Here is a 26,678-nt window from a genome sequence, read left to right as displayed (position 1 = left end):
TGACGGTAGGTGCAATGGTGGGGGTGTGACTTACCTTGTGCAGGGGGACCAGACACAGAAGCACCACAACAGCCCCCAGGAACTGGCTGCTTCAGGCCTCCTCCCTGCAGCACCGCCTGGGGACTATTTATGGGGAGCTGAAGTCACTTGCACTCGGGCTCTGAAGTCACATTCGTCTCTGCTTGTGCTACTTCTGCTGCGCTTCAAAGTGTCATAACACAGGCGCTATCTTTATTGAGGCGGTTGTCCCCCACACGCTGTGTCCCAGATGCACTTCCGTAGCTGCTCACAGCCAGGCACTTTCCCAGCCCCGTTTTCTCGCCAGGAAAGGCACGGTGCGGCACAGGGCTGCCAACAACGGCTGGGAGCCGAGCGGAGGGACTCTGACTCACACCCAGCCCAGCCAATAAATAAATATTTGACTTGAGTTCATTTGCAAACTTAATAACGGGGAGCATGTCCAAGGCACTCAAGCGGTGCTTGGAGCTGCATCCCCCACGCTCGGGGGAGCGCGGCCGCCTCTGTCAAGGGGACAGGAGCAGTGCCCAGCTGCTGCCCCTGGCTGCGAGCATCCCCACAGCTATTTCACCACCAGACCCCATGGCTCTATTCCACCTCTGCAAGGCCTTCGGCTGCGGCGCTGATGGCAGAGGCAGACGCTGCCCCCAGGTCTGCACCGCAGTGGGGTTGCCCACCAGCTCCCCGCACCTCAGTGACCCCAGGACCCCACACTGGCCCCAGTGCCCACGGGCTGGTCCCCACGATCCTGCAGCAAGCCCTGCTGTGCGTGAGATCCTTTCCATATGGGAGCAGCCAGCAGAGCTGCCAGCTCCCAGCTCCAGTGCTTGCCACTACATCTGGAAACTCTTCTCACCCTTAATTGTTCTTAATGCTTTAACACACGGAGTGACTAATAAGACACTAATTGGGCGGCGTTAGCAGCGAGAGACAGAGTGGGGAGCACGGCTGGCAGTGCCCTCTGTGCCGAGCCAGCGCTCTCCCAGCCGCTTAGCTGCCGGCATGCTGCAAGTATCATAAATCACGACAAACCCAAGCGCTTTTCCCTTCCTGGCCTCTCCCAGAGCAGTGGGAAACCCGCCTCCAGCAGCAGGGAGAGCAAAGAGTGGCAGATTTTAGCTCTGTCTCACAGCCACCTGTGGCCTGGGAGCAAGGGAAGAGAGGACACAAGGTCCTCCCTGGCAGGGATGTCCCGCACACTTTGCCTGCCTCAAGCAGAAAGGCACCCAGTGGCCCCCCGTCCCCCACATTGCTCCCCTCTGGCACCGAGCCCTGGGCTTCTGATCCTCACACTGCCACTGCTGCCGGCATCGCCTGCCCACGGCTCGCACACCGTGCACCGCCGGGACGGGCTCCCGCTTGACACTGCTCACATCGAGCCGATGCGAGAAGACAAGTGATGAACGGCCACAGGGAATGCACCCGCTCCTGGGTGATTTATGGCGGTGGCTGCTGCTGTCAGGGAGCTGGGGCAGAGGACATCGCGTCTGGGACACTCCTGCGCCCTGCAGAGCCGTGGGGTGACAGCCCCCAAAGCTGGGGCCGCCTGGCCCGCGGGGCCAACCCCCTCTCCCCGGGGAGCCCCCGCGGGGCTGCCAGCCCTGCCTGCGCAACTGCCGGCAGCACTGCGCTCGCTGGAGCTGCTCGACAGCAGGAAATAGGCACAAATCTTGTTACACACTGGCTAAGCCTCCCTGGACATGTTTTCTATAAATCTCCTGGAATTTATTATATGATAACTAGCCTGGAAAAGCTAAATGAAATCCACAGCCAAGAAACTGACTTTCAAGTGTGACCTAATTTACTTGCTCAGAGGGGAGGGAGGGAGTGGGGATCCCGGTGCCAGTTGTTCCCAGGATGACCTCCCCATGCAGCCGCACACCCCCCATCCTCCTCCTCGCCATGACTTTGGGGACGGAGCTGCGCAGCCTTTCATGTCTGAGCGGATCTCGCACTCCCACTCACTGGAACAAAAGCGCCTCGAGGGCTCCCCTGTCAGATGTTTCTCCATTGCTCATCTTCAAGCCTTCCTTTAAGGAGCGCTCTCCTCCCGGGGCGGGGGGGTCTGGCGGCTTTGGAGATGATGGGGAAAGTCATCGCAGGGGTTCTGCATCAGCGTGTTCTTCTGTGCTCCCAGGTTACTCCCTACCACCCCAGTAAGCCCTGTGCATGCCAGCAGCACCCTCGTTTGCAGTTCACAGCCAGCAACCCAAAGCCTTCCTGCAAGGCCCCAGTGAGGGAGACAGCTCTCAGGAGGGAGGTTTAAGGGCAGAGAAGAATGCAGCATGGAGAAAATCTGGCTGGGGAAGAGCATGAGCGAGCCCACCTCTGCTCCAGTGCCCAGAGTCGGTCCCGGCAGCCACGGCTGCACCAGCCCAGCCAGACAAGGTTCATCCCCCCAGGATGGGCTCCTCCCTCCCCACACAGTGGCATGATGCACGTCACCACCAGGTAACAACCCGACTCCAAACCCCCACGAAAAGCAGCACAGCCCCAGCCCGAGACCAATACGTGCCCCAGCACACCGCAAGGTCCCAGAAGAAACTCCCTATGCCCCTGCTCCCGACAGGGCTCATGACAGGACAGCTCTGGCACACCACGGTGCCGTGGGGCAGCCCCACACAGACCCTCTTCCCACGACCAGCTCAGGGCACAGCCTCAGACTTCACCCTCCAGCAGAGGTGGGCAGGATGAGACTGTGCATCCCCCTCGCCCCGCTGTCCGTGCCCACCTGATGGGCTCATGTCTCTCTGCAGGAAGTGCGGTGCGGGCAGCGCAGGCTGGGCCCACAGCAAGGGCAACGTGGGCAGAGTGGGACCACGGTGCTCTGGCAGACCCGGGGGTGGGCTCGGGGCTGGCACGCGGGCGCGTGCTGTTGTTCTGGAACGGAGTGCACTGGCAGAGCGGCATGTGGGAAGCTTGCATAATAGTGCCAGCCCACACTACGCCTGCTCCTTCCCAGCATGATCAGCCCCTTGCTTTCATGAGCAATAACATCCACCCAAAGTTTTCTAAAAGACAAAAAAAAAGCTTCAAGGTGATACACAGAGCTCAGCTGCCTTTGCTGCCTTCAAACTGATTAATGCAGCTAGGGAAATCCATCTGCACAGCCTCCTTGCAGAGGCGAGTCTTCTCTAATCCCCTGCTCGGGATGACCTCTGCCCCAGCCGAGGGACAAGGATGCTCAAAATCTCACTCCCTATTTGATGATTTCTGAGCAGGCACTTGGGACTGGGGCAGAGCAGAGGACCTGGCATGCAGCGAGCAGCACTGCGAGGCAGCAATGCACAGCTCCCCAGAGCTGGTACCTCTGCAGGGGCTGTGCGTGCACCACACTTGCATGCTCTCCTGCCTGTGCAGAGGGACCACCAAGGTCCCACGTGCTCCGGGACCCCCATGCTCCTGTAGCAAGCAGAAGGGAGATGGGCAGGACCAATGCCCGTAGAGCAGTGGGGAGCCCTGCCCACGGGGCAGAACTAGACCCCCGTCCCCATCCCACAGGGACCAGAGCAGCTGTGGCTTCTCCCCACAATGCTCCCCTTTGGCAGGTCATCTCACGAGAGCCCAGACCTCAGGTACTTGTGCCACCATGGGTGGGCATGGGATCTGTACCCAGTGCTGGTGCAAAGCACATGATGGGCTGAATCGAGGGCTGGTGTGCCAGGCATGGCCCATGGGAAGCAGCAGCTTCATCCTCAACCAAAACTTTCTCCACACACACCCCTACCTGGGCTGCTCAGTGAGAGCAACATACCTGGAGGCCAAGAGCAGGTACCTTGTGCTGCGGTCGTAGGCAGGAGCTCACGCTCGCCTTCGCCCCCCAGAGCTGTCAGGAAGAGCCGCTGGGGTCTCACAGCAGCAGCTTCTCAGCCTGAAAGAGAGAGGGAAAAGCTCCAGTCCTGTCCCTGCGTAGGCATCGCTGCTAATAACGGAGGAGGACGCCGCAGAGCTCAGCGCCTCTGAACACCACAGCTTCCAGGGACTCACACGCTGCTTGTCCCACTCTTTTAACAGCACAATTATCTCACGGCTGGAGAGCAGATTTGGAGTGTGGCCCAGCTGCCCGGCATGCACAGAGGCAGCCTGGCAGGCAGGACCCTGCCCACTGACAAAGCCCCCAGAGAGGGGGAAGCGTGTCTGGCCCTGGGGAATGGGGCTTGGCTGCAAGGGGTGCACAGCGGCTCCTCAACTCGGGGGTCCCCAGTGGGACCATGTCCTGGTCTCTGCACCGATGCAGGACACTGAGGCTGGTCTTCTACCCCCAGGATCACAAGCCCTAGCCTCAGCAGAGTGCATGGGATGGAGACAAGGAAAGGCAAAGCCTTCTTCCCACGGGGAAAAAATACCCACCGACCCAACCATTCCCCCCCGCAAAGGCTCCTCGGAGGCAGCCCGCAGTCCCACGTCACTCTCAGCAGGTCTGGTTTGGTTTTCCCCCACCCAGGTTGAATGGGAGATAATTTAGCAGCTTGTCCCCCATTGTAATGGGACTTTTTTCCCTGCTCCCCCCTGGGCAGCCCATCCATCACAGCGCAGAGCGGCGATGTCCACCCCATGACCTCCGCCAGGCAGCCCCCCCACCCGTCGTGAGTTATGACGCCTGCACCATGCGGTGGGATGGGCTCGGCATGCCGGCTCTGCACCGGGAGCCAAGATTTATCCCCTCAGCGGAATAGGGGGCAGAGGCCGGGAGATAAGTCACAGCAAAGCTGCAGGAACATCTCTCAAGGTCCTCCAAGGTTGGCTCATTAAAAAGCAAGGAGAAGAGGAAGGAGAAAAAACCCAAAATGCCCGCAGTGGTGTGGCTCACGAATCACCCTCCTGCCTTCAAATCAGCCAAAACCAAGAGGGAAATAGAAAGGGAGCTGGCCCCCCCCAAGGCCGGTTCTGTAGTGATCCCCAGGGGCTGCTGCTGGCCGGGGCCATGCGAAGCCACCATCATCCCCCAAACACCCATCCCAGCAGCATCCCCACAAACAAAGTGGCACAGTGCCCAGGCAGGGATGCCACTTCCCAGTGGTGCAGGAGCACAGCAGCCCTGGGGAAGCAGCAAGAGTAAGCAGCCTGTGGGCAGCCCACAGAGGCTCTCATATGCTGGCCAGGGGAGGATGCAGAAGAAGATGGACAGAGGGATCCCAAACACGGCACACATCTGCCCCTGCAGCTCCCTGGCCCCCTAAGAGAGGAGACAGCCAGGGGTGCCAGGTGGGCAACCTCCTGCGGCCATCTCAATCGGGTGCAGAAAGCAGGCAGGCATGTAGCTTGAGGCTTGATGATCAGCAGGTGCTCTCAGCCCCACACTGTCACCCTTTCCTAGCCCCATGGTGACATCCATCTCCTGTCTTCAGGCTCCAGCATCCCTGGCTGCCAATTGGGGATGGACACCTCTGGTGGCACATGTCCCTCAGGCCCCAGGAGCAGGCTGGAGCACGCAGACATGCTGGGACCGGTGCCTGCAGTCTCCTGGCCCTGGGATGCAGCCATCAGGCTCTGCTGTGAAACCCAGGCATGCCAAGCATGCTGCCAGGAGTGGGCACCATCCCCATGACAGGCACTCATCACTGCTTTTGGGGAGAGACTACTGAAAACCCCCAGAGAAACGGTGAACAGCACAGGAACTCCCCAGCCTCCCCAAACTTGCTGGAATTCCCCTTCTGCCTCATTAGTCCTGCTCATTAGGCTTTGCTCCTGATTAGCACAAGCACACAGAGCTAGAGCACAGCTCAGCACTTCACACCCCGCAGCCCAGTCCCCTTTAACGTCGATCTGTGGCAGCTCGATCCCCTAGCCCCCCCAGTGCAGGAGCGCCCTTGCTGTCCCCTCCTGAAGGCAGTTGCCATCACAGCCCCTCTTCTACCCACCTTGGGTTATTTGTATGTTACCAGAAACCTTCAGAAAAGCTCCCAAAGGGCTTCTTCATCATGCAGGCATCTCCCCTCTGCTCACCCCCAATGCAGCCCCCACTCCGCTTGCTGGCTGCCCTGGCATGCACCGCCAGCCAGAGAACAGAGCAGGCAGCCAGGATGGGCACCTCGCTGCTGCCCAAGCCAGCGTCAGGCACACCGCATCCCTGGGAAAGGCAGCCAGCGAGCCCAGCACCGCCAGGGGAACCAGCCCAAAGCAAGGTACGTGAGGCACAAGCCGTGTTTAAGCTTGTGAGGGAGCTGGGCACGAGGGCTGGGAAGAACACAAGGGTCATCTCCTCTGAGTTCCTGCACCACACAGCGCAAAGGACTTCACCCAACAATCCCCGCAATGACAGCTCCTGCCTGAGCCCAGCTTCACTCTCCAATCATTTTCCCTGAGGCTTCATCAAGCAAGAGCCCTCTCCTCAAACCTCAGCCCAGCGCTGGGCAGCACCAGAGGCAGCACCCCTAGGTTTCCTCCCCAACACCTTATTTCCAGCACAAACTCATTCAGCTACAGCTTCCACACTCATCTTGCCAGGTTTATCCAAGACCAAAAAAACCCCCATGCACACACAGCGTATGCAGGAGACAATAAACACAGGGAAAACCCAACAGCATCCCTAAAACAAGCTGAATACAGTAATATTTTTTCAGCACCTTCTATTTTCAAAAGCAAACCCACATGTGAGCAGGGGGACAGGGCTGGCGTGGGACCAGCAGGGGCCCAGCAACATCCCTCGCTCTTGCAACATCCCCCCCTCCCCGGCAGGGAAAGCGGTCCAGCCCCAGGAGGGTGTGAAAGCTGATTGCCAATCCCTACGGGGCATCTCCCCCAGGAGCCACTGGGCTTTTACTACAGAATAAAACATTGCAATTAGATCTACAAGCCTTCCCATGGAAGGCTAAGAGGTTTTATCAAAGCCAGCAGAACCCCGGGGAGGAGACAGAATGATAAGGGCAGCTGTCCGCAGCATCCGCAATCCCAGGGCCAGCCCGGTGGCTGCTGCTGCAGTGGGGTGCAGGACTGGGGCTGAGCCTGCTCACTTCCAGGAGACCGAGCCCCTGCCGCTGTCCCCATGCTCCCAGGAAGGTGCTTGGTCCCAGCCCCAGCCCTGCTTAGTCAGGCTTCACCACGGTAGTGGGGCGATGGAGAAATCCCCCTTGGAGGGGACAGCTGGGGGGGCTGCGAAGGCCAACACCTGCAGTGATTTTTCCCTTGGTTGCAGAGCAGGGGGGGAGTGGAATTTTCTTTCAGCAAAAAGCGCACTGAAGCAGCACTCTGAGCCTGTGCAGCCCAAGATACAGCTCCTGCTCCAGCCCAGATCAGGAGCTATTTCCCACTTATCTGTGCCGAGCCTGGTATCTGTGCAGCAGAACACAGCACTTGGTAATAAGATTTTGATGCTGAACAGAAGATGTTTTTTTCCCCGAGTCTCACTTACGTCACACCTGGAGGTATCCATGGCCATAGAGGTGACACAGAGGAAGGCTAAAGAGTTTCAACTCTTGCACTGAGAGAGCAAACTCTCCTTTAGCTGCAAAACAGCAGAATTAAAGCAATCTAATACTAGCTGCCCACCCCATGCCCCCACTCCAGCACACTCCCAGGGAGAGGAAGGAGAAGAGCACATCCCTGCTGCAGCATCCCCACAGCACCCCTGACCCCACCAGCCGCAGCTCCTGGCCACAGCCCCCGGTGGGAGCAGGCTGCGGCCCCTGCTGTGCTTTGGGCTGGGGGGAGCCAGTGCCCTGTGGGCATTCCCTGCTCCCTGTGCTCCCCTGGCCCCAGGCTCCACTGTCAGCTGCATCCTGCGCCGCGAGGACCACCCACACGCAGCGGCAGCAGCAGCACAGAGCCACACTTGGGTGGTGAAGCCACACTCTCAGCTGCCTCAGGGAAAGGGGAGGAAGGCTTGTCACCTCCCTGCCACCCTCCTCCCCATCTGAGCAAGAGGAAGGTCCCACGCACCCCCGCTGCTGGAGCTGGGAAAGTCTCTGCCTGCCACAGACAAAACCAAAGGGATGGGAACCACCCCCACCAGGCGCGGGTGACATCTCACCCGTGGGAACGCTGCCGGTGTGGCGTCAGGGCTGTCACCGCCTCCCACGGTACAAACCGGGCAGACGAAGGGCACTTGCAGGAAAGCCACAGGCTGGCAGCTCCGAGCACCCGCAAGTGGTGGTGGGGAGAGGAAAGTCCAGCCAAGGCCAGGCTGCCCGGCAGCGTGCGTGGCTGGGCTCCAGCAGGCTGCACCCGCCAGGCCGAGAGCACAGGCACCAAGAGGTGCCCATGGGGTGCACACTGCTTGTGGGGTGCATGCTCACCGTGGGGTGCACCGCAGCACTCAAGAAGCCCTGAACAGGCTGCAAGTGGGTGCCAGCTGAGTGAGCCAGAAGTGCTCGTTAGGAGCAAAGTGCGGAGGCAACTCCAGGCGCTTGGGGAGCACGATGCATCCTTGCTCGCAGAATCTGCATTTTCCTAGCCTAGCTCCAGAGAACAAGGAGTTACCACAGCCTTAGTAAAGCACCCTGCCGTACTAGAGGTGCATTGCTAGTAGATAAAAGAGCCAGGAAAGAAGGGAAAGACAGGCAATAAGCGGAAAGAGAAACCATCTTGAACAAAAGGATGAAGAAAACAGTCCTGGAAAGTGCCACAAGGGAGCTGTGGGAAGGAGATGGAGGGGATCCATCAGGCACTCCCAGTTTCCCCCACCAGCCGCTAAGGCAGCCTGTGGGGCACAACCCCCTCAGGCTTCACAGCTATACAGCCCTCCTGCAATTTTTTTTTTCAATTTTGCAGTTAGGAACATCACCCTCTACCTTTTTATTTGTCCCCTGATGCTCGGAGGCAGCATCGTGGCTGTGAGCAGCCGGGATGCTTCAGCACCCACCTGCAGCAGTCAGAGCAGGGGTTGAGGCAGGGCTGCCAGCTCCCCGGGGGCAGCCCTGGGAACCCCAGGGGCTGAGGCACAGCTCCCACCAAGCCCAACAACTGCTTTGCAATGCACCCTGCTCCTCTGGCATGGGCAGCGGTGACAGGCCCCAGCATCAGGGGACCCACACCGCCCCAGCGAGCAGCACCGGCACCAGTGGTGATGGCTGGCAGCTCATCCGCACCCAGGGAAACGGGTGCCACACCAGCCCCACTCCAGCTCACCTGGGGAGAGCCGTGGGGAGGAAAGCACGGCATCGCGCAGGTGACGCAAAGCAGCGGCACAGCCGAGCTGCCATGGCCCCCATCCCACATGGACCACACTCGGGCAGCGCATGCCCAGGAGCCGGGGCAGCATGAGCATGGGCAGCACCTGCTGAGGGGGGACAGGGATGTCAGGACGATGGTTGCAGTCTGTTTTTCTGCACAAGTGCATTAAGTATTCCGCACAGCACTTTTGCTGTAAATCACTTCCTATTCAGGCTCACTGCTGAGGGTCTCTGAAGGTCGATTTTCCATGGTTATGACAACAAAAACTAAAATTGGGTCAAACCTGAAAGGTATTATCTTCCTCCAAGCTGCTAAATGCACAATAGTAATGAGGTTGGTTAAGCAATTCACCCACAGACTGCATTATTTGCTCTGAAGATGTATTAACCAGTTAAATGAGCGTGATAAGGCAGCTCTGCTTATTTCTCCCACCAGCCGCACAGAAGATCTGAGGTTCTGGGTCTCGGTATCCTGGCTAATAACCGAGACCACAGACACGCCGACAAAGGCAGCCGGCGCCATGCCGCTCCGGGCCAGGCTTTGCCCAGCCTGACCCGCGGGAACACAAAGGGAACTTTAAAGGCATCCAGCAGCTGAGAGCCATTTGAAAAAATAATTATACTTCCTCCCTCCCCTTTCTCTTTCTTCTTCTTAAATGCTCTCCCCCATCCAACCTCCTGATGAAAGAGAACAAACCCGCTGCCCGCCCTGGCAGAGGCAGGTTTTAGCAGCAGCCCTGCCCTGCGATGGGGATTTATCCCCGGCAAACACATGAGGCCAACCTGGCTGCTCAGCAGCTGCTCCTGCTGCTGCTGGGGCACAGGACCAAGGGGTCAAAACCCACAAAACCCACCCACCCATCTCAGGGCACTGCTCCTCGCACGCATCGGAGAATGCCTCGCAGCCAGTATCCAATGGATGCTGGAAGCCACCCATGCCCATGGCAGAGGTCTCCATACCCACCACGGCAGCTGAGCAGGGGCTGTCCAGGGCACCCACCTCAGGAGCCTCCACCCCAACAGGACAGCGGTGCTGGTTGTGGGACACAAAGAACATTTGTTTTTACAGGTCTTCTGCTGTTTTTCCTTAAACAGCCATTAATGTAAATATAACTGATGTAAACAAGCACGACCCTAAAATCCATGTGCAGCTGTATGTAACTGGGGAGAAGGAGGAAGGGAGGAGAAACGTTAATTAATCCCTAAAATGAATGAAATGGAAAAACCGCACAGAAAGCATCTGGTACTGCTTCAGAAAGGGACTGCCCAGGACACAGGGTTGTGCTCTGCCATGTAACACCACCAGTGCCACCAGCTCCCACACTGGCCACCCCACAGCACCAGCCCACTGGTGGGACAGCCATGCAGAGGGAGACCACGGTGGTGCTGGTCCCACATGCTGCAGCCCCGAAGCCCCGGGCTGGGCACATTACAGCCCTGCCTGCCAAGCTGCTGGTTCCCCAGCTCGGCTCTGCTCCAGTGGGAGGCTGATGAAATGGTGTCTCTGTTCCCCTGTCCACCTCCAGGTGGGCAGGAGAGTCTGCCCAGCTCTCCTGGACCTGGTTACCCACAGCCCATGGCCCCATGGTCCTGCCGGGGCATCACCCAGTGCAATTTCAAGGAGTTTGTACAAAAAGGGGCTCAGTGGAGTCTGGGCTCTTATGGGCTGTGGGAGCCAAACCCTCCCACCCCCCTGTCAGGCTGGTTTTCATGGCCCAAACTGATGCTATTCCGCATCCAAGAGCTAAGGACAGCTCTTGGGCTAGGGTGTAGGTAGGAGGGAAGAGAGACCAAAAAAAGCTGCAGGGTGACAGCCGTGCCCCTGTGAGCTCTCTGTGGGTCCCTGGCTCCATCCCCAGCACAGGGGGAGTTTTCAGGGCACCGAGGGGGCACATCTGCAGGACCTCCACAGGCAGCCTGCCCCATCGGAGAAGGGAGACCAAGGGAGGTGACAGGAGGCTTCCACATCCAGCAAGAGGGACCCAGCCACCAGCTGGGGCACACACAGAGGAAGCACGGGGAACGCCTCAGTGTGTCTCTCCCGGTGATCCAGCTGGTGCTTTGCCAGGAGAAAGTAGCTGCATGGAGAAACGCCAGCACTTTCTAGCACAGAAGGATGAAGGTATCCTGAAGTGGGATCTGTGTTGATGGAAGCTCTGGGACCAGCGCTACAACCTCCACAAGCCACCTCCCATGTGACCAAAATACAGCTGCAAAATGGTACCTGAGGAACAAGGGGGAGAGAGACCACGGAGCAGATCCCAGGAGCTCCAAGAAGGGAGGAAAAGGGCTGCTTCATGAGGCTGGCAGGGATCAATCAGAGAGATGACAGCAGATCTGCACAGCATAAAGGGACAGTGGTGGTCTACACGATGAGCTCTTCCAGGCTCTCCCAGGCCTCCACCACAAGCAGCTGGTGCAGCAGGCAGCTCCCTGGGAGCAGCTATTTGAAGCCAAATGCAAATAAAGTTGGATAAACTGCAAAGACAAATTTGGTGCTTCTGCTCTTTTAAGGTCTACAACTCCAGATTGCACATGGGATCTCCTCCTGAGAGCAGAGTGGAGAGATGTAGCTCAGCTTGGAGCATCACCTCCAGAGCTCAGAAGAGGAGCTGCCCCAGGACTCCACAGCACACGGCAAGTGGGAACATGTGGTGCCCACAGCCATGGAAGGAGATCCAGTCTAGTGCACCGGTGCCACAGCCCCTGGCAGAGGGTAGAAGGTACTACAAGACCAAAATGCCACCACACAGAAGGCCCAAGATACAAGCAAGGCGAGACCTGTCTTGCTTCTGCTGGGCTCTGGTCAGGCATCACTCCAGGAGAGCTGTGGGCAGCACTGGCTGGCTTCACTGCCCGCAACACCACCTGCCCGGTGGGGCAAGGAGAAGGAAGAGGGACAGACCACACCTTAGGCCAGAAAGGGCTAAGCCACCTGGCAGTGCACGCATTCCTCCCCCCTGCCCTTCCCAATGCCGCCAGTGATGGGAAACCAAAAGGGTGGCAAAGACCTGAGCTAGCCCCCTGGCAAGCCCACCAACTTGCCCGCTCCCACACAGACCCCCCAGCCCTCAGCCCCCACACCAAGGGCTTGGGACCACACTGCACCGCTGTCCTGGTGGGGAGAGGCAGGAGGACCTGAGCTCTGCCGGCGTTGCCCTCCACAGCACAAGCAGAGGCGGGTTAGCGTGCAGCCTGCTGAGACACACAAGCTGCCTGTGAACGTTCCCAATTCCAGCAGCCTGCCCATCCGTGGAGCCATGCCTGCACCTCTGCCCTGCCCCTGCCTGCACACACACAGGGCTCTCAAGGTGACACTTGGCTACCCGGGGATGTGCTCATCAGATCCATCCCACTTCTCTTCTCCTTAAGGATCTTAAACCCTGTCCCTCACCATCAGCTACTCACTGGCTATATTTTAGAGAATCTGCCCCATGATCAGCTGCTGGAAATCCCACAGGGCCAGGCACCAGGGAACATGGGAATCCCTCATTCTGGCTCGAGGTGAGCTCTTGACCCTCAGCTGTCCCACGGGGTGGCTGCCACACTTAGCCTCGGCATGCTGGTGGCTTCAACACCATCCCACACATGCGCAGCCAGGGACAGGACTGCAGTCCTGCTGCTCTGGGCCAGCAAGGTCCTGAGGGATCATCCTTGATCCCAAACCAGGAGAGCAAATACACAACACAGCTTCTCTTGGAGCAATGCCAACCACCAGCGTTGCTCCTCTAAGAGCTACAGCAACTTTCTGGGTTTGCCTGCCAGCTGCGGCCCCAGCACAGCATGAGTTGGCTGCACTGGCAAAACACAGGCGCTTTGCCAGCCCCGGTGCCCACCTATGCCATGGCAGTGGAAGGCCAGCCCGCCTGGCACAGAGCTCTGCTCTGAGAAGTGCCAGCCCCTTGTTCTCTTACCTTGGCGTGGTATTCATGCTGCCGAGGCTTCTCAGCAGCAAAGGCTCCAGGACAGGCAGGTGGGATGATGGCACCCTCCAGACCCAACCAAGCACCGGTGCCTGCACCTCAAGAGCTCTGCACCTCACCAGCCCTCCTGGCCGCCTCGCAGACACACGGTTCCCAGCACTGCCTTTGGAGCCAGCTGCCGCAGCGCACGCATCCCCCCCCCCTGCCCTTTCCAATGCTGCCGGTGATGGGAGGGAGTTAGAAATGCCAGGAGAAGCATTCCTCATTTTGAGATGCTGGATCATCTGAAGACTGGCAACAGCCCAGAGCCCAGTGAGACAAGCCCCAGATTTATGACCAGTGTGGACGAAGAGACAGAAGAGCTCTAGTGAACCTGGTTAAGACCCCATGGGAAAACGACAGTAAGAGATCAGGAGTGACCCGGCAACTCCACCTCTCTGTGGGGAAAACAAAAGCAACACGTGAAAGCAGCCCAGCAGCCCCAGGGACCAAGGGGAGGGGGCTGCCAAAGGACAGGGCGCCCAGGGCCAACAGGACACACACCAGGACACTGCACCCTGCTCAGGGAGCGGAGACCTGGCAGCCGCTGGGACAGCAAAGCATCGCTGCTAGAGCACCCCGCACTGCCTGCGGCACTGATCCAGCCTCCCCCCCCCCCCCAGCCTCCTCCTCCAGGGCTTCTTCCTCTCCTTCCCCTCTTTGTCATTCCTCTCAGCTCACGCCTCTTCTCTGCTCTCCTTCAGCTGCTCGCAGCAATAATCCAGGGCACTAACGCCCCGGCAGATTGCTCAGTGCCACTCCCCGGCTGCTACTGACCGGGGTTTTAATGACTCCCCCAGCCGCGGCAGGGGCTGATCCCCACCTCCGCCGGCTGCCGGCAAGGCTCTCCCCACCATTCCTCCTCCGCAAAACACTTGCACCTAATGAGGCCTGGGCACACTGCAGGGATGAGCAAGGAGCATCCATCACCTCCAGGCTCAGCAGGGGCTCAGCCCGGGATCTGCTCTCACCCCGCACCCGAGCTCTCAGCCGTCCTGGCGACTCACATAATCCCCTCCAAAGCCCCGGCACGACAGGGCTCCCCAGCCCCCCGGGACAGGCGAGCACTGCCAAGGGCACGGATGCAGCAGAGCTGGAGGGGCCGCAGGCTGACGGCATGCCGTATTCCTCGGGGACAGGGAAGGGACGACTGCGTCTCAGTGCCGGTCAGGCGGGTGCTTCTCAAAGCATCACGGCACGGGGCTCTGCAGAGGCAGGGACCAGGCAGAGCACCAGGGCTCTGCACCCTGGGCTTTAGCTGCCCACACACCAGCATCTGCCGACTCTGCCCACAGCCGTGAGCACCCTGCTGAGGGCTGAAGCTGCAGCAAGAGCAGTGCAGGGTTCCAGCGTGGGACAGAGAGCGAGGATCTCCCCCCCTGCAGCAAGGGCAGGTATTTCGGGGAGTGGAGCTGCCACGCAGGGGGAACCTCATGAAGTTCAGGAAAGAAAACACCGAGCCCTGTCCCCAGAGCAGAGCTGCCCACGGCCGGCCAGGCAGGAGCACACTGCTGAGGGCAGAGGGATGAGCCAGCAGCATGTCCCCAGCTGGCCCTGCCATCACCCCCCACAAAGCCACATCTGGAGCCTGTGTCCAGCTTTGGGCCCCCCAGTGCAGGGGCGATTAATACACTGGAGCAAGTCTGGCAGAAGGCCACAGTGATGGTCAGAGGCTGGAGCACAGGACAGAGATGCAGAGGGAGGTAGGCTGCTCATCCCAGAGAAGGGGTGGCTCAGGGTCCTTATGTCCTCCCCTATGGGGAGGACAGAGCCAGGGAAGGCAGCAGGGAAGGCATCGGAGCCCCATCTGCAATATCCCATTTCCCCACCAAATCTTGCAATGCACATCAGCAAAGAAATTTTAGAGGCAAGCAGCAGCCACTGTTCAGGGAACCACAGAGCAGAGGCAATGCTAATGGCCGGCAATTGGAGCCAGCCGGTCCTCTGCCCAGCATCACTGCCAGTCCCCTGCTCAGTGCCTGCCCCAGCTGCAGGGAGGAGAAGCAGATGAGCCCAGGGGCACAGGGGTTACCCCCCTGCAGCCTCCAGCCTGGCCTGACCCCTCACCGCCAGGCACACCACTCACTGCCAGGCTGCAGGTCCCTGTGTCCCGTCCTTTAATTAACATTCCACATGTAAAGTTGGGATTGTAATTACTGCAACTGATTAACAGGCCGAAGGTAGCCCGTCTCCGAGGGAGCAGATTAGCAGAGGCTCTCTCAAGCTCCTGCTCTCACCTCGGCACTGCCAGTGCATTTTAAGCAGGGGCCGGATGCCCCTGCAGTCAGTGATTAATGGGTGAGCTGGGCGAGGAGGACATGCAGTGGCTCCGTCCAGCTGGTCTTCCCATGCTCCCACTGGGGCAGGATGGGACCAGGCTCCAGCAGCCAGGGGCCATCAGAGGGGAGGATGCTGGATACCAGGCAGTGATTCCCAGAGCCTCCTCTCCTTGCTGCCGGCATGGCCCCTACCCAGGCACTGGCACAGGGTAGGGGGGAAGTAGGGACACAATTCCCGGGAAGCCCAAGGACTCTGTGCATGGAGAGGAGAGCACCAGCTCAGACCCGCAGATCAGAGATAAGATCCTCTGGGAGAGCTCCCTGGCACAAGAGGCAGCAGCATGTGGGCAGGAAGCAACACTGCCAGATCCCTGCCTGTTCTCACGTGCCTGGCCGGGGCAGGATGCTCAAGACCCAGCCAAGCCAGGAGAGCCCCCGCTGCTGGGGCTGTGGCGCAGGGAGCTTACACCTTCCCCACGAAATGCTTCCCTTGACGAGCTATTCCAAAAACTAAGCGGCCAGAGTCAACTCCCCTCACCCTGGCTACTTGTCACCCCAGGATGCCAGTCACTGGTCTGCTCCCACGGACTGCAGAGCTGTGGGGCCAGGGTATCCCACAGGACCATGCCCCTAACCTCCCATCCCATCAGGGCTGCTCACAGCACAAGGCAGGGAGTCCAGCCCTGCCCTACAGCCCCCCAGCACCCAGACCTGCTCCACGGCAGCCCCACACTGGGACAGCCTGATGCCTCACCTCCCTCCTGGTTCCTCCTCCGGCTCTGCCCACACTGGTGGTGTCACCTGGCCACCGAGTCCTGTCCCAGGGGTGCCATGGCCACCTCCGCACCAGGCAGAGCCATGCCAGCACTCGGGACATGTGCCACTTCCTCTGTGGGGATAAGCCCAGCCTGAGCCGTGGGTCTCACTGCTACCCACCCCAAGCCAAGCAGCTCCTTGGCTGGGGCCTGGACCCCCACACTTTTTCGATGTGAAAATGCATTAGAACACCCCACATCCCCAGCTCACCCACAGCTCCGGCCCCGCACTGCTCATCCATGATCGACCCTGGGCCTGCAAAGAGGAGCCGCCAGCAGGAGCATGCCCAACGCAACTCCAGTAATTACAAGCAGATAAGGCTATCAGCTGTAATTAACCACTATCCACAGGCAGACCGCTTGGCTGCAGAGACTTTCTTCCCTTCTTTTCCCCAAGACTGCAAAATAAATTATCCTGCAAAGTTAGCAGAGGCTGAGCTATGGAAACAATTAAACAAAAATTAAATCTAATTCATTTATACTCTGAGCACAAAGTGGATAATGTGGGGGTTTTCTTCTCTCTTCTCTCTTTGCCTTGGTGTTACAGAGGACTATTATGGGAAATTAATCACGGGGAAAAGCAATGAACGTGATCTATCGCTCTTTAAAAGTGCACTGTAGTGATTATATAAAAATCTATTAGAGGCCAGGAAATAGAAGAGTGACACCATTTAAAAGGAAAAAGGAGACAGGGCTGGTGGCAAAGGGATCGATTTCTTAACAGACGGATCCGTGACAGAGGGAGCAGGAGGAGGTCAGGCCCACGCAGACCCCCGGGGCAGCTGTGCGGATTGTACCCAGCCCCTGGACCCGGGGCTACACGTGGCCAAATGGCACCCCCAAAAAAAAGCAGCCTAGTGCCCCACAGCAGGGCTGGGGCTGCCCCCACAGGAAGGGCTGGCCCTGCGGGGTCAGGGCTGGGGGTCCCCACCGAGCATGGTCCCACAGTGCCTGCTGCCAGCACGGGCATGCCGACGCAGCGTACACCTCCATGGTGCTGCATGGGGTCTTCGCCCTGGCACACCCTCCCATCTCCCAGGGGGCTCCAGTGCTTACTGGGGGCTGCGGCGTGGGGGGAAGGACAAAGCCTGGGTGACAGCCAAGAGTGATATCAGGGAGAGGCTCTGGGGTGTGAGGATGACCGTGGGAAGGAAGAGCACAGCACTGCCTCGGTGTGGCTGTCTGGCCCGTGGCCAGCGGCAGGAGTGCAGTGCCAGCGACACCGGCAGCAGGTAACTGCCGTGCTCGGCACAGCCCCAGTGCCCGCCCCAGCCGCAGAGGCTCCTCCACAGCCACAGCCCTGGGCTTCGCTGTCCAAACAAGCAGCACTTCAGCCTCTCCTGCCTGCACAAGGATGGCTGCCCCCGTGCAGCTGCAGCATCCCATCACATCCCCTTGCAGCTGGGGGGGGACCCCAGCACTGCCCCCCATCCGAGGGGTCTCCAGAAGACTGACCCCATCATTAACGACGATTGCGAGAGCAGACCCTCACTGCACCAGCAGTAAACAAGGCTGGTCCCTGCCCAGCCGCCCCCAGGCGCTGCCAGCCTCCCAGCACACGCTCGCTCGGCGGTTTAACGGCTGCGATAAAACCTTCGCCGAGGCAGATTCCACCATAAATCCTGGCCTGCAGCGGGGCCGGCCGCGGGCCAACCTGATGCTTTAATGACACCATCAATCCCTGAGGAGCACGAGGTGGAGCAGGGAGACACGTGGGCTCCAGCCCCCGCACGTGGCCAGGAAGGTGCCAAACCCCCAGACCCCCAACCCCCCAGGCAAGGGGTCAGTGCTGGCCCCCAGCTCCACAGGGACCTGTCCTGGGGCCAGATCTGCAGCCACGTGGGGAGGGAAGGGGCATCACTCTGAGGGGCTGCAGCTCCCCCTGTGCTGCCACAGGCCCCAGCACAGTGCTGGTGGGTGCCGCACTTTGGGGCTGAGGCTGCAGTGAAGCGGCAATTGGCTGCACATCGCTGGGTGCACAATGGGCAACCCCACACCACCACGCAATCCCATGCTGATGGGCTCATCCACAGCCACCGTGGCCTCCCAGGGCCATCACCCTGGAACCAACACTTACAAACACTCCACCAGTTCCACATTAACACAGGCAAATGCCTTTACGTGAATTTAATGGAGGTTTCTCCTCCTCACCAGGCACATGGAAGCCAAACACACCACTCTCCCTCCAGTGCACCTTTTCAATGATTTAGGAAAAAAAAAAAAAAAAAAAAAAAAAGAGTGGGGAAAAAAAAAAACCCTTTGATCTCAGCAGCCCATTTATTTAGCCAATGCTGGGATTTAATTGAGAAGGGATGTCCTTGAATAAATGTGGAGATGTCCTCACGCCCTGGGAAGTCTACTGTGAGTTGTACAATCCACTGCATGAGGCCTTCTGCTCATCCAGAGATATTCTGGGACAACGCAGCCCCAGGGCCACTGCCACATGTTGCCCACCCAGCCCCTGCACTACTCATCACCGAGCACACCAGTGGCAAGCTGGTGAGGACTGGGTGAGGGAGGCACCGAGCCCCAAGGGATGGGCGCTCCCGGGGCCGAGGGACACTGCTCTGCCCCCATATCCAGCATGAGGCAGAGGTGGGAGGCCGGCTCCCCACAGCCACCAGCGTGGAGGCTGGAGCAGTCATGTGCCCATGACCCAGTGGGATAAGGACTGGGACCAGCTTGGCACTGGCGGAGGGGCTGCAGGTGGGACACATCGCCCCAGAGAAGCCCAGTTACAGCACGACAGAAGGCGGGGGGGCAGCCTGTCCCTGAGAGCTGGTGCTCACACCCAGGGTGCCAGCACCGTCCCCTCGCAAATGCCTTCCACACCGCCAGGCTTGGCGAACGAGGAGGAGCCGCAGCAGAGCGCCTGCCAGCCCCAGCAGGGAAGTCGGCATCGCCGGCCGCAGTGGGCAGCTTCCTGCTCATTTCCTCGCAGCCTGCCTGCAGGCTGCCGGCCCCTGCCAACACGGAACACCCCAGTCCCCCCCCCATCCCTCTCCTGACAGCTCCCTCCTGGCAAGGGGCAAACCACCCTTCCCGCCCAGCCTGGCTTTTAGCAGCCACAAAGCCTCGAGCTGAGAAAGGGAAGCAGGCCTGGGGATCACCCTGCACCTGCACACCTCCAAGGAGAAATGGAGAGGGGCAACGAAGGTGGGGAGGGGCGTCCCTCAGCAGCAGCACTGCACCCACAGATTTGGGTTTCCTCATCTCCTGCCCCTCCACCCCTGCCCAGCAAAGCCAGTGTCAGGCGCTGATCAGCCAGCATCCTCCTCCTCGGCGCAGCCGCGTGGGTGTCTTTTCACCGCGTGGCTCCTGCTGCAAGGCTCCCTAGCTGGGGAAGCGCCGTGCTATTTTAATCCAGCACTCTCCCATCCATCCCAGCGAGCCTGGCTGCAAGTGCAGCCCCCAGGAGAGCTCTGCCCCCCAGCCCCCACGCCATACAGCCTGCCTGGATGGAGAAACACCCCAAGGCTGCACTCAGAGGAGCCAAGCTAAGTGCAGGAGGGCACCAAACCCAGGGACGGGGCTGGCTGCAGCCCACCCGCCACCACCACGAGAGAAGCTGCAGCTGCAGGCCGGGACGTGTCCCTCTTCTCCTGGAGGCTAGCTGCGTGGGGATGTGGAGCAGGACAGGGTCCTGCCCTTGGTCCCACCAGACAGATGTGATTTTACCCTGGAGGGGAATTAATGGTGATAAAGGTGTGCACAGCACAGGGACCTGCAGGAGAGGATGCAGGGAATTCCCAGCTCATTAAAGTGCTGGCATCTTTCAGTCCATGGTAACAGCAGCTCCTTTTCTCCTCGTCTGTTAAAGTCCTTGTTCTCCCCCTCCCAGGAGACCCACACTCAGCTCCGCAGCAGTCCCACTGCCATCCCACCAGCCTGCCAGCCCCACAGCCAGCCCTGCCAGCAGCGCAGAGCCGTGGGGTGCCGGGTCCCCGCACCGTGCCTGGGCTGCAGCTGCGCCTGGAGAGTGGGGGGCTGCAGGCAGAAGGGGAGCAGGAGAGCTCTCAGCCCCTGGACTCCGCTGCGGCTAAAGGCGAGCTGATTAAAGCAATTAGGATTTTAAATAGTAACATCAGAGTGGCTCATCAGCACTGAAGAGGCAGTCAAATGACGAGTCTGAGGATCCTATTTAGGGATCTCAGTTGGCTGAGGATCCTAAGCAAGGCCTCAAGGCTCCCTTGCAAAGAGAGGGGGCCCAGCGCAAGGGTGTCCCAAGGACCCCACAGCCGCCCCAGCACCTGCCCAGAGCAGCCTACCCAGGGGTGCCAGCGGGGACAGCCCCGTTGCACACATCCAGCTCCATCCCCTGCCCTGCAGCCACAGCCAAGGGAAGTGACCACATGGCAGGGGCACCCTGTGGCACCAGCATCCCGGGCACCCAGCGCTCCCCGCAGCGGCTGTGCTGGGCACAAGGGGCAGCCTGGCTGCCCGCTCCTCCCTTTCCTTAAGCTCGTTGTTTATTCTCTCTAATAAAGGCTCTGGGAAGAGGAACGTGGAAAGAATTCAGCAGCACTTCTCAAGAGACAGCACCACTACCAGCAACCAAAAAGTACCTTTTGCAACAGATAAAGCACAACACACACATTTTGTCTACTTGGACTCGAAGTCTGATGTGCCAGAGATTTAAAGCAGTCTGGTGGGAAATCCATCTATTTTGGTGTATACAAATCTCCAATCACAAAGGAATCTGGACACAAATACAGATGCAGGAACAGCATAAGCAGCTGTGAAATGCTCCATACTTCTCCCTCTGCTCTCTCATTTGCCACACTTGCATTTGCTCCTCACTGTTGCTGACTGACGCCAGGGTGCAGACAGATGCAGCACCCAGCCCCAGCGCCTGGGGATGCAGAGACCCCAGGGACAACAGCATTAGTGGGGACACCTGCAAGGACCTTCCCAGTCCCATTCCAATGGGCCCTGCAGCCCAGGACTGGGCTGTTGCTCCAGACACCCCCCCATACCCACTCCTGAAGCTGCATCCTAGCAGGACAGCATCACCACTGAGCAGCTTGATGTCCCTGGGGTCTCTGGTCCTTGGGATACGTGGCTGAGCAGCACCAGGCATCAAAGGGACATGGCCTGTGCCACACCAGGGTGGCCGTGACAGCTCACCTGCCAGCTGCACAAAAAAGCCATGGCCTTGCAGAGGGGCAGGCAGGGACAGGCAGCACCAGCCAGCATAGGGGAGCACCCACGCAGGGCTGGACCCTCTTGCTCTCAGATGGGGGAAAAGGGATAAAAGGGCAGGAGCAGGAGGGCAGGAGCTGCAGCCTGAGCACAAGACACTCGTCGACTTTCTTGCAAGCTCCAAGATGCTGTAGGAGGGTACTGGCACAGGCATATTACATTTATTTATAGGCATTTCTGTGGCACTCAATTAAACGCTGTGGTGGAGATATTGCAGCGTGAAGAGTATTTAGAGCTGTTTAACGCCTCTTAGTCGGCAAAAGCCCATCTGATTCCTGCAGCGAATTGGGAAAGCGTGCATAGCAAGGGCAAGAGCAAGGAAGACTGCCCTCTCCCAACGCCATCTCCACTTGTGAAGAGAGACAGGATCACTGCACTTGTGGCAGAGCATCCATGAGTCTCGCATGATACTTCACTGTTTCTAGGTCAGCAGGCAAGGGACTGGCGTCCCACAGCAGGACACGCATCCCCACCCTGCCCAGCTCCAGCAGAGCCACTTCCCTCCAGTTGCTCCTGGGCAGGCAGGTTGCTAAGCCCCCCACACATGATGGCCAGCCCCACTACCCACAGGCATGGCTGGGCTTGGCCCCTTGCACTCCCCAGCACCCCCAGGTGCTTCCCATGCCCTGCTAAAGGATGGGACCTGCCCACAGAAGGGCACAGGAATTCCCGATGCTCAGGAAAGGCTCTTCCACAGCCTTTGCTGGGTTTCTATTAACCACTCTGCAAAACCTCACTGCAACTTATCAGAATGGCAAACAGCAGAGCCAATAAATCTCTAGATCTCAGGAAAGCCGCTGGGGGAGAGAGTTCAAAGGAAAGGCTGACAAGTGCATGCCAAGGTTAGCTCTAATTGCACTGCTGCAAATTCACCGGTGGCACTTTCACCCTCTGATCTGTTTGCTCCCCTCTCCCGCTCTGCCTGCAGTGTTTGGCCTGCTCATCCCCTGGCCATGCAGCTCCCAAGCGTGGGGGAAAGACGTGTGACCCTCCAGGGGTACCAGCAACCTCATGGCCCCACCGCTGCTCACCAGCGGCAAGCTCGGGTCACGCGATGGAAGCGAGCAAGGCTGAAACACAGCCACGGGTGACGCCAGAGAAGCACCGCCAGCCCCTGGGGCAGCTGCTGCTACTGCCACCCCCAAGGAGAAGCCTGTTCCCGTGGGCTCTCCCACCCCATTGCCCTGGCACCAGCAGTCCCAGGTGCAAGACTAGCTGGACCTGAGTCCACTGGCACCCTGGCAGCAGTGACTTTGCTCCAGCCAAGTGTGTACAGGAGCCCATCGCAACCACCCAGTGCTGGGCAGCAACATGGTGCACCTGAATGGGAGATACCCTTCCTTCTGCTCGATGACAGATCTGCAGAACCCTAGCAAGCAGCATCCGCCGGTCAGGGGCAGGATGGGGCCAGCGGGCATGGGGTGGCCATGGCTCGCCCCACCAGCTGCTCCCGTGCACCCAGGCTTGTGTCACTTGCAAATGGATGCAATTAAGTTGATACTGCAGCAGGACCATAATTGCTGTTTCCTTAGCTTGGCAACACGACCCCGGAAACCCCCATTATACTAATCACTGTCAAAGGAACACAATCGCAGAACACATAAAAACCTGGTGTACTTCATGGTGAAATATAACACCGCAGAAGGCTGAACCGTGCCATAAATCTGCTTAGCACTTAACACTGCCTGCTAAATGGCCCCGCTTAATTATAGCTCTATAAACATGACTTTATAGCAATATCAATACAGTCAAAAATCAATCCTGCTGATGGACAAATGGACAGACTCACATCCTGCTGACCCCGGGGCTGGCCCACCGCTGCTCCCCACAGCATGGGGCAAGCCAGGCTCCACACTCCCAGACTCGGCAGGGATGCTCGCAGATGTGCCGCTCCCAGCAGCTTGGCCCCACTCTGCCATCCCGGGCACACCACGACCCAGCCACTTGTCCTGTGGTTTCCAACCTGCCTTCGCCCAGTGCTGCTGCCGGCCGCCGCAGACAAGACATTAGCATTACAACCCACACTGATCTTTGTCAATTATGCTACAGTATTTGAGTTCTAACCAGCTTTAAATTGAATCAGGACGAAATCATCAGTATAAAAAGAGCCCGCACCAGCCCTTCAATTCCAGCACTGGGGAAAAAAAAAGTTATAGATCTCATAATGGCCTTCTACCCCATAATGAACAGGAAAAATAAATTAGATTCCCAGCTAAGGGTATATTTATACAATTTCATTACGTGCCCATGAGCAAGTCTGGTTTTCACCAAGATAAAAATGAGCTCTCAGCAATGCTCGTACTAAATAAATGGAGTGATTTAACAGCTTAACAAGGGCTGCGATAGAGGGGTTAAGGAACAATGTCAAAAATTGAAAATAAAAATAAAAAAATTTAAAATGCTTGCGTTTATTGAATGATGCTAGCAATGCCGGGCCGGACTCCACCCGCTGCCTGCACCCAGCAGCACTTGTGGGCTGGAGGGATGAGAGACAGCAGCACTGGGACCACGGGTGCATCCCCAGGCTGTGGGCATACTGCATCCCACCCTGTTTGGAGCAGCACCGGGAAGACACCTTCCTACTGCTTTGTGTTCTGGCTGCTCAATGTACAAGTGATCCTTGTGAACCAAAAGCAAAAAATCAGGTCCCTCTCCTTGCCGGCTGTCAGCCGGGCAGGAGCAGGTCCAGCTCGCTCCCACACTGCCACACTGTTTCCATGGATGCCAAGCCATGTGTGCTGGCTGCCCGCAAGAGCAGCAAGGGCTTTTGTGGCAGCTTTGGGGCTGGAAAGGGATATTTGCAGCCTGGAAACTGCTCCCAGACTCTGAAACATTCAAGCCAAGCAAGGCTCCTCTCCCAGTGCTGCCCAACAGGGAGAAGGACAGTGGTGGCACTGGCCAGCCACCCCGGCAAGCTGCTCACACACCTGGCTGCCAGCACTGCCCTGCTGACAGGCTGCAAAGGTGCAACACGCTCGCCATGGGGAAGGGGCATGGAGGAAGCCGGGAGCTCACCAGGAGCTCACCCTCTCAGCTCCATGGCGGGTCTGCAGACGGTGCTGCGCAACCATGGCACCGTGGCGCAGCAAGTCGCAGGGACGAAGCAGCCCCAGCCCCACGGCCCAACACGTCCAAGCCTCTCTCCTCCAGCACTGCCACATGTGCAGCCCATGATCCCTTCCAGCCAATTTCCCCAAACCCAGAGGGAAATTCCCAATTCCCTCCTCCCAGCAGAACCTGTTTAATCAACCTCCTGTCACCGAATTCAGCCACAAGCCAAAACCTGGGCTTGCTTTTCTTGCTCTGCTTTCAGCCCTTCTGCCTGTGGAGGCTGCCGCACGTCCCCTGCTCTCCCCCTGAGTGTCCCTCACATGCAGCCAGGAGGGGACCCAGCCAAGCTGCCCACAGACGCAGACAGAAGAAGTTGGAGAAGCTTCTCGCCCTTGCAAGGTTATCTGCTCCTGGTGAAGGTTCCTCCATTCCACCTTCTGCTGCTACCGAAAAGAGCGTGTCAGCTCCCCCCGGGCCCCCATCCCGGACCATACATCCATCTGGGCTCAGCATCGTGTGTCTTCTCCAGCACAGTCAGGCTGATCCTAAATCCATAACCCACACTTGAATAGCTCATCCATTTAATGGTAGATAGCTGCCAGCAGGCAAATCTGTCCTCTCAGCAGCAGCAAAGCCAGAGCTAAGCAGTTGCCTTTTTTTTTTCCTTTTCAAATCAATTGTGAGGCCACATGGTCCATTGGAGTGATCTGGAGACCAGGAGCCATCTCCAAGACAGAGCTGGCTGGCTTGGCTGCCTATCACAGCTCTCCTGCCACAAGGTGACATTTCCTCCTCCATCCTCCCTACCCCAGGGAGCCGGGAGGATTAATAGTTCAACAGGGCTTTGGAAATATGTGTGCCGAGAGTTATGAGCCTGATTCATAATAGGAGTTCCCTCCCCTGCTACAGAGATTAATCACCGGTGCAAATGCAAACACCATTTGGGCTCAACCGTCCCAAAATGCAGCACAGCTGGAGAGGAGAGGAGCATGCTGCCGGCTCATACCCGCTGATGGGGCTTTGCGACACGTCGTGTTGTCAGAGCCTCTTGCCTGCGCCTTTAACTCAAGTATTACAGAAAAATAAATTTATTGTGGAAAGTACCAGTTCAAAGTGATTGAGCACTGCATGCAAACAAGGTGCAAGCCCTGGAGCCTGCCTGTGCTTCCTCTTATTGGGAAGAATTAGTGGGCAGCCCTGAAGCAAGCTCTGCTCCAGCCTGGCACACCGGAGAAACTCAGCCCATACGGGCACCGACTGGTTAACAGCCGACCTGTGCTTAAACACCTTAATAAAAGCAGCGAGAGGCCAAAATCATCTCCAGAGGAGCTGTTCCTCTCCCACCCCCGTGGCTGCAGGAGCAGCAGGGCAGCTCCTGGGGAAGATGCTGCCCTGGGTGCCTGCCTGGCTGCTCCCCTGCTCAGAAAGCACACAAACCCAGCACTGCTCATCCTGCCCAGCCCCTCGAATGGCGAGGACCACCCCCGCAACGCAAGGTCCCGGCTGCTCTGCAATTAGTTCCTGGTGTCCCTTCAATGTAAATAACGACCAGATAATTTTTAACACACTGTTTTAACCAGCCCCAACCAGAGCAGTTTCCCAGGTTGCTGGAATCCTTTACAACCCCCTGAAGGATCAGCAAACGATTTTTCACTTCTTCCTTTCGATTCGAGAGAAGAGGGATCTCGGCTCAATAGTAATTAGAGTGAACTGCAGCTTTTAAGCAGTCAAAGCTCGAGTTACCACTGAGATGCAAGAATGATCTAATCAGGCACCGGGGTCAGATAACAAAAAAAAAATAAATCCTTAAGGAGATGATAACACCTCTCAAGTGTCTGCCCTGAGCTGAGCTGCCTGTCCTGCCTGCGGCCGCGGGGCCTGGGGGAGATACAGGATGGGAGCGATGGAGATGGCACGGCAGCATGGGGACTAAGATACAGCAGCAGAAAATCTGCCCTGCCCTCACCTCTGCACGGTGCTCGGCCTTCCTCCCCAGGATGAGGAGGAGGATGACTCCCGCACCCCCCTGCTGATGTTGGCAAAGGCCAGTCCCCACTGTCCCACCGCCCTGGCCGACAGTGGTGGTCTGATGCCAGCTCCTCGCGAGGGAGGAACATGGGCCATGTTGGGGGACACCCAGTTTCTTCTTCCAGCTGCTGCCGGCACAGCCCAGCCCCCCAGCCCCCCAGCCCGGGCCAGGGGCCACGGTGCTGGCAGAGGGGCCCCACAGCAGTGCTGGCA

General features: G+C 58.6%; 1 protein-coding gene across 15 annotated transcripts in view; it reads right to left on the bottom strand.

Annotated features, from left to right (window-relative positions):
- Nucleotides 1-26,678, bottom strand: part of RBFOX3 (RNA binding fox-1 homolog 3) — a 146,702-nt gene that overhangs the window by 99,163 nt on the left and 20,861 nt on the right. For 9 of the 15 annotated variants that reach the window (XM_040582209.1, XM_040582208.1, XM_040582215.1 and 6 more), the window contains exon 2: nt 3,773-3,889. The exons of the other annotated variants lie outside the window; for them this stretch is intronic. The gene's annotated coding sequence lies outside the window, so the exon portion shown is untranslated. The remainder of the gene's footprint in view (nt 1-3,772; nt 3,890-26,678) is intronic. 15 annotated transcript variants of the gene reach the window in all.

The sequence above is a fragment of the Falco naumanni genome, chromosome 1 (genome assembly GCF_017639655.2).
Source record: "Falco naumanni isolate bFalNau1 chromosome 1, bFalNau1.pat, whole genome shotgun sequence".
Classification (NCBI taxonomy): Eukaryota; Metazoa; Chordata; class Aves; order Falconiformes; family Falconidae; genus Falco; species Falco naumanni.
This window is presented reverse-complemented; position numbering and strand designations above follow the sequence as displayed.